This window comes from Dromiciops gliroides, chromosome 2 (assembly GCF_019393635.1).
Source record: "Dromiciops gliroides isolate mDroGli1 chromosome 2, mDroGli1.pri, whole genome shotgun sequence".
NCBI lineage: Eukaryota > Metazoa > Chordata > Mammalia > Microbiotheria > Microbiotheriidae > Dromiciops > Dromiciops gliroides.
This window is the reverse complement of record NC_057862.1, coordinates 149,537,128-149,552,045: the sequence shown is the minus strand read 5'-3', so window position 1 is coordinate 149,552,045 and position 14,918 is coordinate 149,537,128.

Genomic DNA, 14,918 nt, shown 5'->3' with positions numbered 1-14,918 from the left:
TTGTGTCAATGAAAACAGTAAGATCATAGCTCTTTTAAAGCAAAGGTTTTAAACTTGTAGCATGTGGCCCATGACAGAACCAGATTAAAATGCAATTGGGGGGCAGCTAGGTGGCACGGTAGATAGAACACCAGCCCTGGATTCAGGAGGACCTGAGTTCAAATCCAGCCTCAGACACTTAACACTTACTAGCTGTGTGACCACGGGCAAGTCACTTAACCCCAATTACCTCATCAAAAAAAAAATGCAATTGGGAAATATTTTCCGAAATAAATGAAAATACAGTAAAATGCAGATAACATTACATTTTGAAACTGTCAATATGGATCACTGGCCCTAGTTTCTCTTCAAATTTGACACCATTATTCTAAAGTGTTCAATTAGTAGAATATAAATTTCTCAAGGGCAGGGATTGTTTTTCATTTTTGACTTTGTAACCTCATGATCTATTAGAGTACCTCACAATCCTCAAATATTCCAACAGATCTATGATCTCATCAGCATATATGCAGATCACTACCTACCCATGCCTGCCAGGTGGTATGAATGTTGTCCATGCCATCTCATAAGTTTTCCACAGGGAGTCCATAAAACGTGCAGGGAACATTCCTTACAATGTCCTCTTGACAGTGAAAGAATAAAAGAAAACATAGGCTGTTTATTAGTAACACCTCACTATTACCATGTGACCATCCCATCTTTTAAAAATTATTATTTTTAAAATATTTTAGTAATATTATAAATAATATTTCATAATATATTAAATATTTAACAATCATATTTAATAATATTCTAATTGCATGTAAAGTCAAATGTTAACATTGATTTTTAAAATGTTTGCGTAAATTTTCTTCCTCCCTGAGTTTCCCCTTCCCTAAGAGGATAAGCAATTTGATATAGGTTATATATGTGCAATCAGGTAAAACATTTCATGTTAGTCATGTAGTGAAAGAAGAAACAAACAAAAGAAAAAAACCGCAAAAATATAGAAAGTGAAAATAGTCTGCTTCAATCTGCATTCAGACTCCATAGGTTCTTTCTCTGGATATGGATAGCATTTTTCATCATGAGACCTTTGGAATTGTCTTGGATCACTGTATTACTAAGAATAGTTGTCATTCATGATTGTTCATCATACAACTGTATATAATGTTCTCCTGGTTCTTTTCACATCATCAACCCATCTTGTTGTTTGTTGTTGTTGTTTTGCTCATATGTTCCATAGACAACTTCTTTTATTCCACTTCTCCTTTAGAATTTCATGTTTGTAATATGCAACATGCTTACAATTATCATACGTGTCATCTTTCCCCTCTGGGTAATACTCATTTTCAGTTCTTTGGAGAATGTAGCATTCCTTAACATGTAGTCATAAAATAACACTGATAGAATATTGTAATATTATTTAATATTAAAAAGATAATTCTTTTTTTGCAGGAAGAAGTTTTGGGTCATTAAAAGAACTTTGAGGTTTCCCAAAGGCAATCCAACCTGCTCTCTTTCTACTATTTAATTCTGGCCCCAACTCATCAATTTGCAGCATATAACCAAGGTCTATCTGTCTGTCTGTCTATCTATATAGCTATCTATTCTATCAACTTATCTTCCTCAACTTTACCATGAATGCAATTCCCCGTCTTTTCACAATTACCACTTGACCAGTGTTGTTATACAACTCTTTCTGAATAACTCAAGTTGAATAACATTACAGAGGGCAACAGAGAGGGTATAAACAGGCTATAACATAAAACCAATGTGGAACTATGAAGAAGAACAGGAGTAAAGGATATTATCAAAGAATTATCTGACAGAGAAGATGGGCAGGTCATGTGGCAAAAGCAATGGATCACAAGTACATAGAGACAGATATACTGATGGTCAGGCTCTACAGGCTGTCCCTCTAAGTCCATGTCATATCATGGAAAAGAGGCATTTTTCATCCACTTAGTTTTTCCTCCATAGAAGATTAAACCAATTTTTTAGCAGTTAGTTATTAATCATATTCTATATTACGGCAAGGCTTGATGAAACCATTCAGAATTATTACTGAATACATAAAATATCAGGAAATCCATTTGCCAAGACAAACACAGGAAGCATATGAATATAACCATAAAACATTCCTTACAGAAGCTTAGCAGGAGACTGGCCAATGAGCCCAATTCCTAAAAGTGTGTGCAAAGTGCTACTGATAAGATTATCCTGAGGAATCTGCTTTTGGGAGAACTGTGATAACATGTAATAGAAAATGCCTTAGTGAGACTTTGGAGTATGCATAGACATTTTATTCAAGGTTCCGGTCTGCTAAGAATGTGGAAATAAGCCCTTCTTCCACATGGGGAATTGCATCAGTCCCTCTGCCCAAATTATTGGGTCAGAGATCTTCCATACAGAAGACTTAAAAATGATAAAATATATTGATTGCTCATGCTTGGACTGTGACAATATAATAAAAATGGTGGCACTATCTAAATTAATGTACATACAGTGCTACAGTAATGTAACTACCAAGGGGCTATTTTATAGAACTAGATAAAATTCATCTGGAGGACCAAAAAGTTAAGAATTTTAAGGGAAGTAATGAAAAAAAAAAAGTAGGAAGGAAGGAGGCCTGGTAGTACCAGATCTCAAACTGCACTACAAAACAACAACAAAAATAGCAAAACAATTGTTAATCAGTAAAGAGAATAAGCACATAGCCCCAGAAGTAATCAAATTTAATAACACTATTCACAACAAAGAATATGGCTACAATACTATAAAAGAAAACAACTTTGAAAGTCAAGCTCTCTGATCATTGTGATGACCAATCTCTCTCACAGAAGACTGATATCGTAGCCTACTTTCTATCTCTTAGCGAGACATGATAGATTGTAGAAGCAGAAAAAGACATCCATTCTCCGATCCCAACACAACCAAAGTGTGCATTTGCTTTGCTTAGTTATGTTTGTTACAAAGGAGGGCTTTTATTTTGGTAGGAAGGGGCAAAAAGTTGCACAGAAGAAGGGGAGTGGTAATTTTTAAAAAACAAAGACAAAAGAAAGTGTCAATGGAAAATTTTAAAAGAAGCAGAAGAATACAGAAGGAAGTTCAAAAGAGGACCTGGAAAAGCAGGGTGGAGTAGTACTACCATGTCAGATTTTATATACACACACACACACACACACACACACACACACACACACACACACATACACATATATATGTGTGTGATGTACATGTATATGTATGTACATATACATATACATTCATGCACATACTATATACACATATATCACATAATTTTATGTATTCTAAAACATGCTATATCTAATAAAAATGCACAATTTCATATGTAACCCTCTTTTTCTCTTTTCTGTATATGAAAATTTTCATATTTACTGATGTTTGTCAAGTTTCTTTTTTTGTTTTAACAAAAAGGAACGGGGTAGCTAGATGGCGCAGTGGTTAAAGCACCGGCCCTGGATTCAGGAGTACCTGAGTTCAAATCCGACCTCAGACACTTGACACTTACTAGCTGTGTGACCCTGGTCAAGTCACTTAACCCCCATTGCCTGCCCCCCCCACCCCAAAAAAAGGAATGGATGGAAGAAGTAGGCACTCCCCTTTCACAGTCTTGGATTAAAAGGGAAATAAGCTTCCTAAGGTCATCAGGCAGGTTTTATAGTAGCTGTTATTCTCAGCAATTCTTCATCTCCCCCCATCCCCACTTTTACTCCACTTCCCCCAGTTGCTGTCTCTGCTCTAGGCTCAAAAATACTCCTTATGGTTCAGCGTCTTTTGGCTGGCACTGGTTGTGGTATCTGTGTCTTTCCATCTGGTTCCTGTTCACCCCTACAGCTTCCCTCTATCTCTTTTCTTGAAACTCCAAACCAAAAGGTCAAAGAAAAGAAGCCCAGAGGTGAAAAGAGAATGTTATAATATATAGACAGTTGCCCTCTACCCTACTAAGTGGTTTCCTGCCCCTGAGGTTCTAGGGACAGAGCTGCAAGTGTTTCTCTCTCTGTCCTAGAAAAAGTGGAGGCAATCTCATTACTGACATCGTGTCTTAACAATTTTGCTCTGTCTCCCTCTATGAAAGATTTCCTTAGCCTTGGGATCTCCAAGAAGTTTCAATTCAGCATTTATTATGTGTGACAGGCTAGAGACACAAAAACAAAACCAAGTGTCTGTCCTTGGGGAACTTCTACTGAGGGCTCTAGGAGGGGCTGGGGGAAACAAATTATGTATAGAAAATTAAATATAAATAAATGGATCAATGTATTCATTAGCCAAAGAATAGGGGTGCCAGGAAGTACAGTGGAAAGATAGGTAGATGGGGACATAGGAGAGATGGGACTGACATAGATGGGTATGAGGGAATGGGGAATTGTGATCAGGGAAGGGGGCATCAGCCCAGACAGTCTATAACATACAATCACAGGGGTTCTGTCTGGGCAGAGAGTTTCTGAATGGAGCCACAGAATAGTAGATTATGATGTTGTTCACATTAGTAATGGTGACATTGGTTTAATTATCAATCCCTGAGCAAGAGGTAAAAAGTTGGTAGTACCCAAACACAGGCAGGACAAATGATGAGTTCCTGATCCTGCTTGACAATCAAGGCAATGGTTGATGAGTTCTGTGCCTTGATTTTCATTCTCTAATCTTTAGTCAGGTCAGCTGTGTCCTAGGGATTATGGCTCATTTTGATGCTGAAAAATTGTCTTCATGATGAGGGAGTTAGGGGAAAAGGAAGATGGAGATTCTTTGGTCTGGACTCGGGACCCTATGAAGAGGGAGGTGTGCAGAGCAGAGTATTTGGTCCTGCCCAAAGGTCAAGGCAGGGACTGTTGAAGTCTTGGATCCTGGCTGGTTACAGAACGGAATAAAGTTATAGAAATGGGTAAGGTTAAAGAGATTTTTTTTGTGTGTGTGAGGCAATTGGGGTTAAGTGACTTGCCCAGGGTCACACAGCTAGTAAGTGTTAAGTGTCTGAGGCCAGATTTGAACTTAGGTACTCCTGACTCCAGGGCCGGTGCTCTATCCATTGCACCACCTAGCTGCCCCTAGAGATTTTTTAAAAGGCAGGCCAGGATACTTTATACATAGGTAAACTGAACTATTATTGCTATTTGTAGATATTCCTAGTCAAGTGGATTTTTAGTCCAGAGGTGTCAAACACATGGCCCCCAGTGTCCAAACCACATTAAAATGTAATTGGAAAATATTTAACACAATAAATAAAAATACAACAGAGCATTAGCGTTGTTGTCCAGTCATGTTCAAATCTTCATGACTCCATTTGAGATTTTCTTGGCAAAGATACTGGAGTGGTTTGTGATTTCCCTCTCCAGCTCATTTTACAGATGAGGAAACTGAAGCAAACAGTGACTTGCCTAGGGTCACATAGCTAGTAAGTGTCTGAGGCCAAATTTGAACTCAGGTTTTCCTGATTCCAGGCCTGGTATTCTATCCATTGCATCACCTAGCTGCCCCAATAGAACATAGATAATAATATGTGGTTTTCTAAGTTGATTCGAAAACCATAATGGGTATAGTGGCTCTCATTTCTATTTGAGTTTGACACCACTGTTCTAGACCATAGATGCCACCAGTGTCCAAGACCTGTGAGGTAAGATGCAATGAGAATGATATCTCAGGGAATCATATAGGATCATTGGGAAATCTAGCCCCAGATTTGGCCTACAGAACTAAACAAACTCAACTTTCTTGCATCAAAGAAGGAAACAACATCCTGTTGTTATTTGAGTCTCGAGAGAGCAGGGACCAAAACCAAACCCTGTAATGTACGTCTGGTAGAGAGGAGAAATGTTTCCCGGGGGAGGAACCACAATCAATACTTTTCAGTTCCCTAACAAGAAGGGAATCATTATGGTTCTGTAAAGACAATTCTCTGAACTTTCCAGTCAAGCCTATAAAATATACAGGAGGTGATGTTCCAAGCACCAAAGTGTTCCATTATCTTGGAGAAAACTACCCAGGAGAAAATCTGGGTATGAAATTGATGCCTTAATTCAAGATAATAGAGAGAATTCATCTTTTCCAACAACATTAAAAGGTTACAATGAGAGTTTAGCTCCTTACAGACTGAAAATACATGGCTCAGAACAGTGAGACAAAGTTACAGGTAAGGCAGCTAGGTTGTACAGTGGATAGAGCGCCAGGCCTGAAGTAAGGAAGAAACTCATATGCCTGAGTTCAAATCTGGCCTCAGACACTTACTAGCTATATGAACCTGGACAAGTCACTTAACCCCATTTGTCTTGGTTTCGTCATTTATAAAATGAGCTAAAGAAGGAAATGGCAAACCACTCCTGTATCTTTGCCAAGAAAACCCCAAAATGGGGTCACAAAGAGTTGGACACAACTGAACAACAACAACATGAGCCAGGTACTTACCATCCTAAGTACTTTTTACAAATGTCTCATTTGAGGCAAGCAGTATTTTTATCCTCATTTTACACTTGAGGAAACTGGGACAAACAGAGGTTAAGTGACCTGCCCAGGGTCATATAGCTAGTAAGTATATGAAGTCATATTTGAATTCAGGTCCTCCTGATTCCAAGGCCAGCACTGTACTACACTACCAGCTGCCTCTAAAAAGAAAAAGGGGGAAAAAAGATACCAATTATATGAAACATAACAAACTAAACAAACTAAAAATCCTTGGTTAAGGTTGTGAATCTTAAAAAAAAAAAAAACCTTGAATTAGCTAAATAATCTATTTCAGTTCTCTATGTTGTAAAAATATTATCTAAACATTCAAAGTGCTTGACCTCCAGGCTTGAAAATTAGAATTATCTCTGATGCTTCCCTCTCCCTGGCTTCTCTAGCTTTGAACAGAAAAATGATTGGCTCTTGGCCAGGGATGGATTATAACCAATAAGAGCTGGTTATGATTTCTCTATATGGAATCTTGCAAATCTAATCCGAAGGGCTTTAAACTAAAAAGGAAGAGGGAGGGGAAAAAACAACTATGGCAGATGCCACAGAAAGTACCTACAATGTATAAAGAATAGCCATAGAGACACCCAGAAATTTATAGGAAACAAAATCCAAGAAAGGAGACGTCAATAAAACCTATGGTCTCAGATGAATATCCACAAATGCACAAATTATGAGTAAGTACAAACATGAATACAAGAAGGCAAATTTGATCTCAAAGATCTTACCGAATGTTGGGAGTCTATGCCCATGCCTGAAATATGAACCTGGATGTTTATACCTTACTCATAAAGAACAGGATTGATAAACGGATGGGGGAAGGGTGAGTAGCTTGCATGACATATTGGGTTTTTTGGTTTGTTTGTTTTGTTTGTTTTGCGGGGCAATGAGGGTTAAGTGACTTGCCCAGGGTCACACAGCTAGTAAATGTGAAGTGTCTGAGGTCATATTTGAACTCAGGTCCTCCTGAATCCAAGGCTGGTGCTTTATCCACTGCGCCACCTAGCTGCCCCCGCTTGCATGACATATTAAGAACAAATATTCACGTGAAGAAAGACGGTGCCCATCAATTGGGCCTGGACTGGAATGCCTGGAACAAATTATGTTATATGCATGTAATGGAACATCATTTTACCATAAGGAATTATGAAGGGGATGTTTTCAAAGAAACCCAGGAAGACAATGATATCGTGAAGACAAATAACTTTAAAAGACTTGGGAGCCCTGATGAACACAAGGACCAATCACAATTCCACATGATTCATGATAAAACATGTTACCCACCTCCAAATGGAGAAGTGATGGATTCACTGTGCAAATTGTAGCATTTTTTCAAGGGCATGGCTAACATGGGAATTTATTTTCCTTGTCTATTAAACAGTTTCTATTTTTTCTTGCATTATCAATGAGGGGTGGAGAGAATGAGGAGGGAGAGTATTTGGAATTGAAAATAAAATAGTGGGGAGCTACGTGGCACAGTCGATAGAGCATCAGCCCTTGGATTCAGGAGGACCTGAGTTCAAATGAGACCTCAAACACTTGACACTTACTAGCTATGTGACCCTGTTAACCCTCATTGCCTCACAAAAAAATAAAATAAACTTGAATTAAAAAGAAATAAATCCAGGGAACAGAGTGAGCAAGCATGCTGGAGAACATTTTGGAGAGGAATTTTAGTCCATTCTATGGGGAAAATCAGGCCAGCATAAACTGGATGCTCTTAAGATTTACATTCTTGAGGACAAAAAGAGAAATAATTCCAGTGAGATGGAAAAATAGGAGTAGTTTAAATAGACCAATGTAGAAGCAAAAGAAACTGACTAATCTACTTGGATTTTTTTCAGACATTTGTAAGAGGAAAGGATCGGGGAAAAAAAAAAACCTTAAATGAACTGATGCAAAATCTAAGTAGAAGCAGGAAAGCAATATATACCACATGGCAACAATAATGTAAAAAGAAAGAACAAAAAATAATCAAAACTGAATGCTCCATAAATATAGCAATCAAGTTTGGTCCCAAAAAAGAGATGACAATGAACCTTCTTCCCTGTGGTAGGAGAAAAAAAATCTACCAGTGTTCCCATCAGATAGGCAGGGGTGCGTCTTTTTCTTAAAAAGTACATATTGGGGGGCAGCTAGATGGCGCAGTGGATAGAGCACTGGCCCTGGAGTCAGGAGTACCTGAGTTCAAATCCGACCTCAGACACTTAACACTTGCTAGCTGTGTGACCCTGGGCAAGTCACTTAACCCCAATTGCCTCACTAAAAAAAAAAAAAGTACATATTGAAAACTATCTCTGAATGTAGCTAGAAAATAATAAAATATTTTTATGATAAAAAGAGATAAATAAATAACTACATATTGAAACTGCCTTTGAGACTTAATTGACTTAGGATACTAAGGTTTACTAGTCATCTGAGTACAAAAGCCCATGAGGAATTCCAGCTGGGTACAAAGGTTTGACAAGTAGACCACCGTGGGCAAGAAATAGACTTGAAAAAGTTTAAATAAAAATACTTGTTATTTTAAGAGAGAGAGAGAGAGAGAGAGAGAGAGACTTGACTCTAGTTTCCTCAACTAGATCAATACTGTATTCTCAGCTGAATGTTCTTTCCTTGCTCTAAATGTCCTTACCTTGCAATGATCAATTAAACCTCCTTTTGTTAACAGTGTTTAGGCTATGAATAATGCTGTGTAATCATAGTCACCAAGAATGGCCCCAAAGAAGAAATATGAGAATACACTCCCTCCTTTCTTTGTTGAGGGAGTATATTATGTATTATGGAGCATGGCATACATTTTCAAACTAAATTAATAAATTATTTTTACTGAATGGATTGTTTTTTTTTTCATTTTCCATTTTACTCTTTAAGGGATGGCTCTGAGTAGGGAAGATGGAAAGATATATTAAGAATTGTGATATAAAACAAAAAATCTCAAAAACAAAATTAAAAATAAAATAAAAGACACAAACAGAATATAAAAGCAAGGCCAGTAAATGGAGGATAGATACAAAAGCATGGTTTCAACTCAATGGCTCTTAGATTTTTTTTAATGTAACATTTATTTTTTCAGTTAATAAGCATTTATTTTCTCTTCCCCTCACCTCTTCTCATTGGAAAAAAGGCGGGTGGGGGGAGACCCTTGTAACAAATATGTACAGTCAAACAAAACAAATTCCTAAATTGGACATGTAAAAAAATGTTTATCTCACTGTGTACCTTGAATCTGTCTGTCACTTCTCTGTTCAGAAGTGGGAAACATGCTTTATCCTTAAATCTTTCACAGTTGTTTGTATTCACAATGCTGTTATTATGTAGGTCATTTTCATGGTTCTACTCACTTCATTCTGCATCAGTTCTTACAAGTCTTCCCAAGTTTCTCTGAAACTGTCCCTTGTGTCATTTCTGCCATATCCATTATATTAGTATACCATAATGTGTTCAACATTGATGGACATCCCTTTGGTTTCCAGTTCTTTACCACTATAAAAGGGCTGCCATAAATATTTTGAACATTTTTATTGGGGGATTTTTCAGTTGTTTTCAATCATGTCTGATTCTTTGTGATCCCATTTGGGGTTTTTCTTGGCAAAGACATTGGAGTGGTTTGGCACTTCCTTCGCCAGCTCATTTTACAGATGAGAAAACTGAGGCAAACAGGGTTAAGTGACTTGCCCAAGGTCTCACAGCTAGTAAATGTGTGAGGCCAGATTTGAACTCAGGAAGATGGGTCTTCATGACTCCAGGCCTAGTACTCTATCCACTGCGATACCTAGCTGCCCCATTTTTGAGCATGTAGGTAATTTTTCTCTCTTTTGATCTTTTTGGAATAAGAGTCTAGTTTTATCACTGGGCCAAAGGAACTAAGGATCATTGGCTGGACAAATTCACAGCCTTCCAACAATAATTAATGTGTTGGCCTCTTTTCCCAAAGTCCTCCAAACATTTGCCATTTTCATGGTTTGATTTTATAATAATAATATCAGAAATCCTAAAGCTTAAAATGAGCTAAGGTTGGCAAAGAAAGTCAAGGATCATAAAAAATTTATTTTAAGCTAGATTAAGTTTTTTAAAAAGGATCAAAGAAGGGATCAGGAAAACTGTTCAAGGTAGGTGGGATGATGAGAATACTTGGCATAGTGATTCTGTACATATTAATACACATACTTGTTGTCTCCCCTTTAGAATGTAAACAATTCCTTGAAAGCAGAAATTGTTTCATTCTTTGTATTTCTATGTCCAGCATCTAGCATACTGCCAGGCATATGGTAGGTGCTTAATATATGCTTGTTGACTTATTGATTGACTGACTGATGACAGAAAGAAAACTGAGCTGCTAAACTCCTATTTTACTCCCATCTTCTCTGCCAAGGAGAATGAATTTTGGACTGGAAAGGAGAGAACAAAAATAGTTAAATCGTGAGTTACTATTCAAAATTAGTCAGGTGCTGATAAAAGAGCACTTAAATTGCCCTTGATGAATTCAAGTTACCTGGTCCAAATGAACAATATCTTGGTTACTGAAAGAACTGGAAAATGTGATAGCTGAGCCACTGTCGGTGATCTCTGAATGAATGGGAGAAGACTTACAGGAATGGAAAAAGGCAGATGTCCCCGGAGAATGGAATCTGAAACTACAGACAAGTGATCTGGACACTGTTCTGTAACATATTACTAAAGGGATAGCTTGAGAACATCATCTAGAAAGGAAAATGGTGATCATGAAGAATTAGCATGGCTTTTTCAAGAATAGCTCATGCTTTGAAGCATACTTTTTTACATCTCAGTTACTCTTGGGGGTTTTTTGTTCTGCATTTTCTTTTGCAACATGGTTAATATGGAAATGTTTTACCTGACTGCACATGTATAACCTATATCAAATATTGCTAGTCTTCCTGGGGGAGTGTGGAGGAGGAAGGTGGGAGTGAGGGAGAGAGGGAGATAATATGGAATTTATATTTCTTAAAAAAGAATGTTATGTACACAGAGATGGCAATATTGTTTGATGAAGAACTGTGAATGACTTGATAATTCTCAACAATACAATGATCCAAGACAATCCCAAAGGCCTATTGATGAAACATACTATTCATCTACAAAGAAAGAACTGATATTGATATAACAGACTGAAGCATGCTATTTTTAATTTCTTTCATTTTTTTCTTTTAATCAAGTTTACTTGTACAAAATGAAAATTTTTGGTAATGTTTTACATAATCATACATGTATAACCCATATCTGATTGCTTGCTGCCTCAAAGAGAGGGGAGGGGAGGGAGGGAGGGAGGGAGGGAAGGAGGGATAAAAAATGGAACTCAAAACTATAAATAAAAATGTTTATTACATTAAAAAACTTTAAAATAAAAAGTGGAAAAAAGAATGTTAAAATTAAATGTAATGGGGCAGCTATGTGGCACAGCACTGGCTTGGGATTCAGGAGAACCTGAGTTCAAATCTGGCCTCAGACACTTGACTAGCTGTGTGACCCTGGGCAAGTCACTTAACCATCACTGCCCTGCATCCCCCCCCAAAATTCAATGTAATTAAGAAAAAAATAAAATAAGAATAACAAATGGGGAAAAAAGAACAGATCATACAAGACAAATTTCATTTCTTTGACAGATTTACTAGAGCCTTACATCAGGTGAATTTTATACAAAAACATACCTAGATTTCAGGGGCAAGTAGGTGGTGTGGTAGATAGAGCACAGGCTCTGGAGTCAGGAAGATCTAAATTCAAATCTAACCTCATACACTACCTGTGTGACCTTGGGTAAGTCACTTAACTCAAACTACCTTTAAAAAAAGGATTAAACATATAACTTGATTTCAAAAAAGCATTTGATCAAGTGCTATTCTTGTGGGGAAAATGGTGAGATATTAGTCAGCTAATGTGTATTCAAAACTGGTTGATTGACTGGACCCCCAAAATAGTCATTAATTCATCGATGTGTACTTGAAAGGAGGTCTCTAGTCAAGTACCCAAGGGATCAATCAGTGCTTCTCTTTCTGCTGTTTGGCATTCTTGACAAAATTCCAGCAGGTATTATTGAAGGGAAGGCTAGTTAATATCTAGAAAAGAAAATGATGATCACAAAGAACCAGCATGGTTTTCTCAAGGACAAAACACCAAGACTAACCTCATGTCCTTTTTGACAAGGTTACTAGATTAACACATCAAGTTTATTTTGTAGGTGTCATTTCCCTAGATTTCGGCAAAGCATATGACAGTCTCCCTCAAAATATTATTGTGGAAAAGGAAGAAAATAAGCATTTATTAAGCATTTACTATATGCCAGGTACTGGGCTAAGTGCTTTACAAATATTATTTTATTTGATCCTTACAACAACCTTGGGAGGTAGGTGAAATTATTATCCCCAGTTGAGACAGGTAGAAATGAAGTGACTTGCCCAGGACACAGATAGTAAGTATCTGAGGCTGGATATGAACTCACATCTTCCATACTCTAGGTCCAGGCCTCTATCCACTGTGTCACCTAGTTGCCTAGGTAGATTGTATGATGGTACTGTTGGGAGGGTTTGAAACCAGCTGAATGAACAAGACCCAAAAAGTAGACATTGATGGTTTGCTGTTAACTTGGCAGGATGTGTCTTGGGAATCTGCCCATGACCCTGTGATATTTAGCATTTTATCAACGACTTGGATAATAGACCACACAATCAGCAAATGTCCAAGGGCAAAAAACTGAGGGGTTCAGGGAGATATTGAATATGTTGGGTCACACTGTCAGGATCTAAGAATAGCTTAACAGGCTAAAACGTTGGCTGAGTGTGGTTCAAAAAAATCAATTTTACAAGAACAAGATGGGGGAGGTATGACTGGATGGTGGTTCACTTGAAAAAGATCTGGTAGGTTTAGTAGACTTCAAGCTCAGTATTAGTCAATAGCATAACATAGAAGCAGAAAAAGTGAACACAGTCTTGGGCTGCATTAAAAGAGACATAGTGTCCAAGACTAGGGAGATTCTGTTCCTGTCAAGCCATAGAATAAATACAGTGATTAAATCTGGATACTACATTTGAGGATGAACAGTGCTAAGCTAGAGAATATTCAGAGGGGGGAAAAATCAAGGTGATAAAAAGCTTTGTATTTGTGCCAAATGAGGATGGCTTAAAGGAATTGGATATGCTTCCCCGGCTCAAGGGCAAATTTGGGGGGGGTATGTTATCATAGCTCAGATCCTATCTTTTATGTTGTCTCTGTCCTAACCCCCAAGCAGTACAGGGTATGGCTATGGACAGATATTGTGAACATACAGAGGAACACAGAAATGTTGTGCCAGCTTTGGGCTGTTTCTCCCAGCAGCCAGTATTACATGGAATGAACAAAGGAAGAAACAATGAGGACAGGACCAACTCAACTGAGCTATTGAAAGCTCCCCAGAACCTCATCTTACCATTCATCCCTAGGTACCTAAATGACACAGTAGATAGAGTGCAGACCTTGAGTCAGGATACCCTGAGTTCAAATTTGGCCTCAGACACTTACTAGCTGAGTGGCAAGTCACTTAAACTATTTCTGCCTCAGTTTCTTCACCTGTAAAGTGAGATAATAATAACACTTACCTTATGGGGTTACGTTATGAGGATCAAGTAAGACTGCATATGTAAAGTACTTTGTAAATCTTATAGGCTACATCATTACCAGCTCTGCACTGTTCTACCCATTCCAGCATGAATTGTTTTTGGTTTGTTTGTTTGTTGTTTTTTTTTGTGGGGCAATGAGAGTTAAGTGACTTGCCCAGGGTCACATAGATAGTAAGTGTCAAGTGTCTGAGGTCAGATTTGAACTCAGGTCCTCCTGAATCCAGGACCAGTCCAGCGTGAATCTTCCAAAGGATGAGAGTCATTGATGACAATCTTACACCAATGGTCATTGCAGCTCTGAAAGTGCTATATAAATACTACCTACTGTTGTCATTGGTTTAATTTTGAATTGAACTTATTATTTCATATTATAGGGAAGGAAATTCCCTCTAACAATGTAGCTAGGCACCTGCTTTGCAACTGACAGGCTTTCAAAAAAACACTGATACTTTATTTTAATATTCATTTTAAAATTTTGGAGTTCCCAATTCTTCCCTCTCTCCAGCTCCTCTCCCACTCATTGAGAAGACAAGCAAAATAATATCCATTAAACATGTGAAGACATGCAAAACATTTACATATTAATTATATTGCAAACAGAAAAAAGCAACAAAAGTAAAGTAAGCGGTAAAAAATATGCTTCAATCTGTACTCAGTTCATCAGCTCTCCCTCTGGATGTAGATAGCATTTTTCTTCATGAGTTCTTTGGAATTGTCATGGATCATTATATTAATAAGAGTAGCTAAGTCTTTCACAGTTGAACATCATTACAATATTGCTTTTAGACAGGTAGGTGGCACAGTGGATAGAGTGCCAGTGCATAGAGTCAGGAAGACTCATCTTCCTGAGTTCAAATCTGG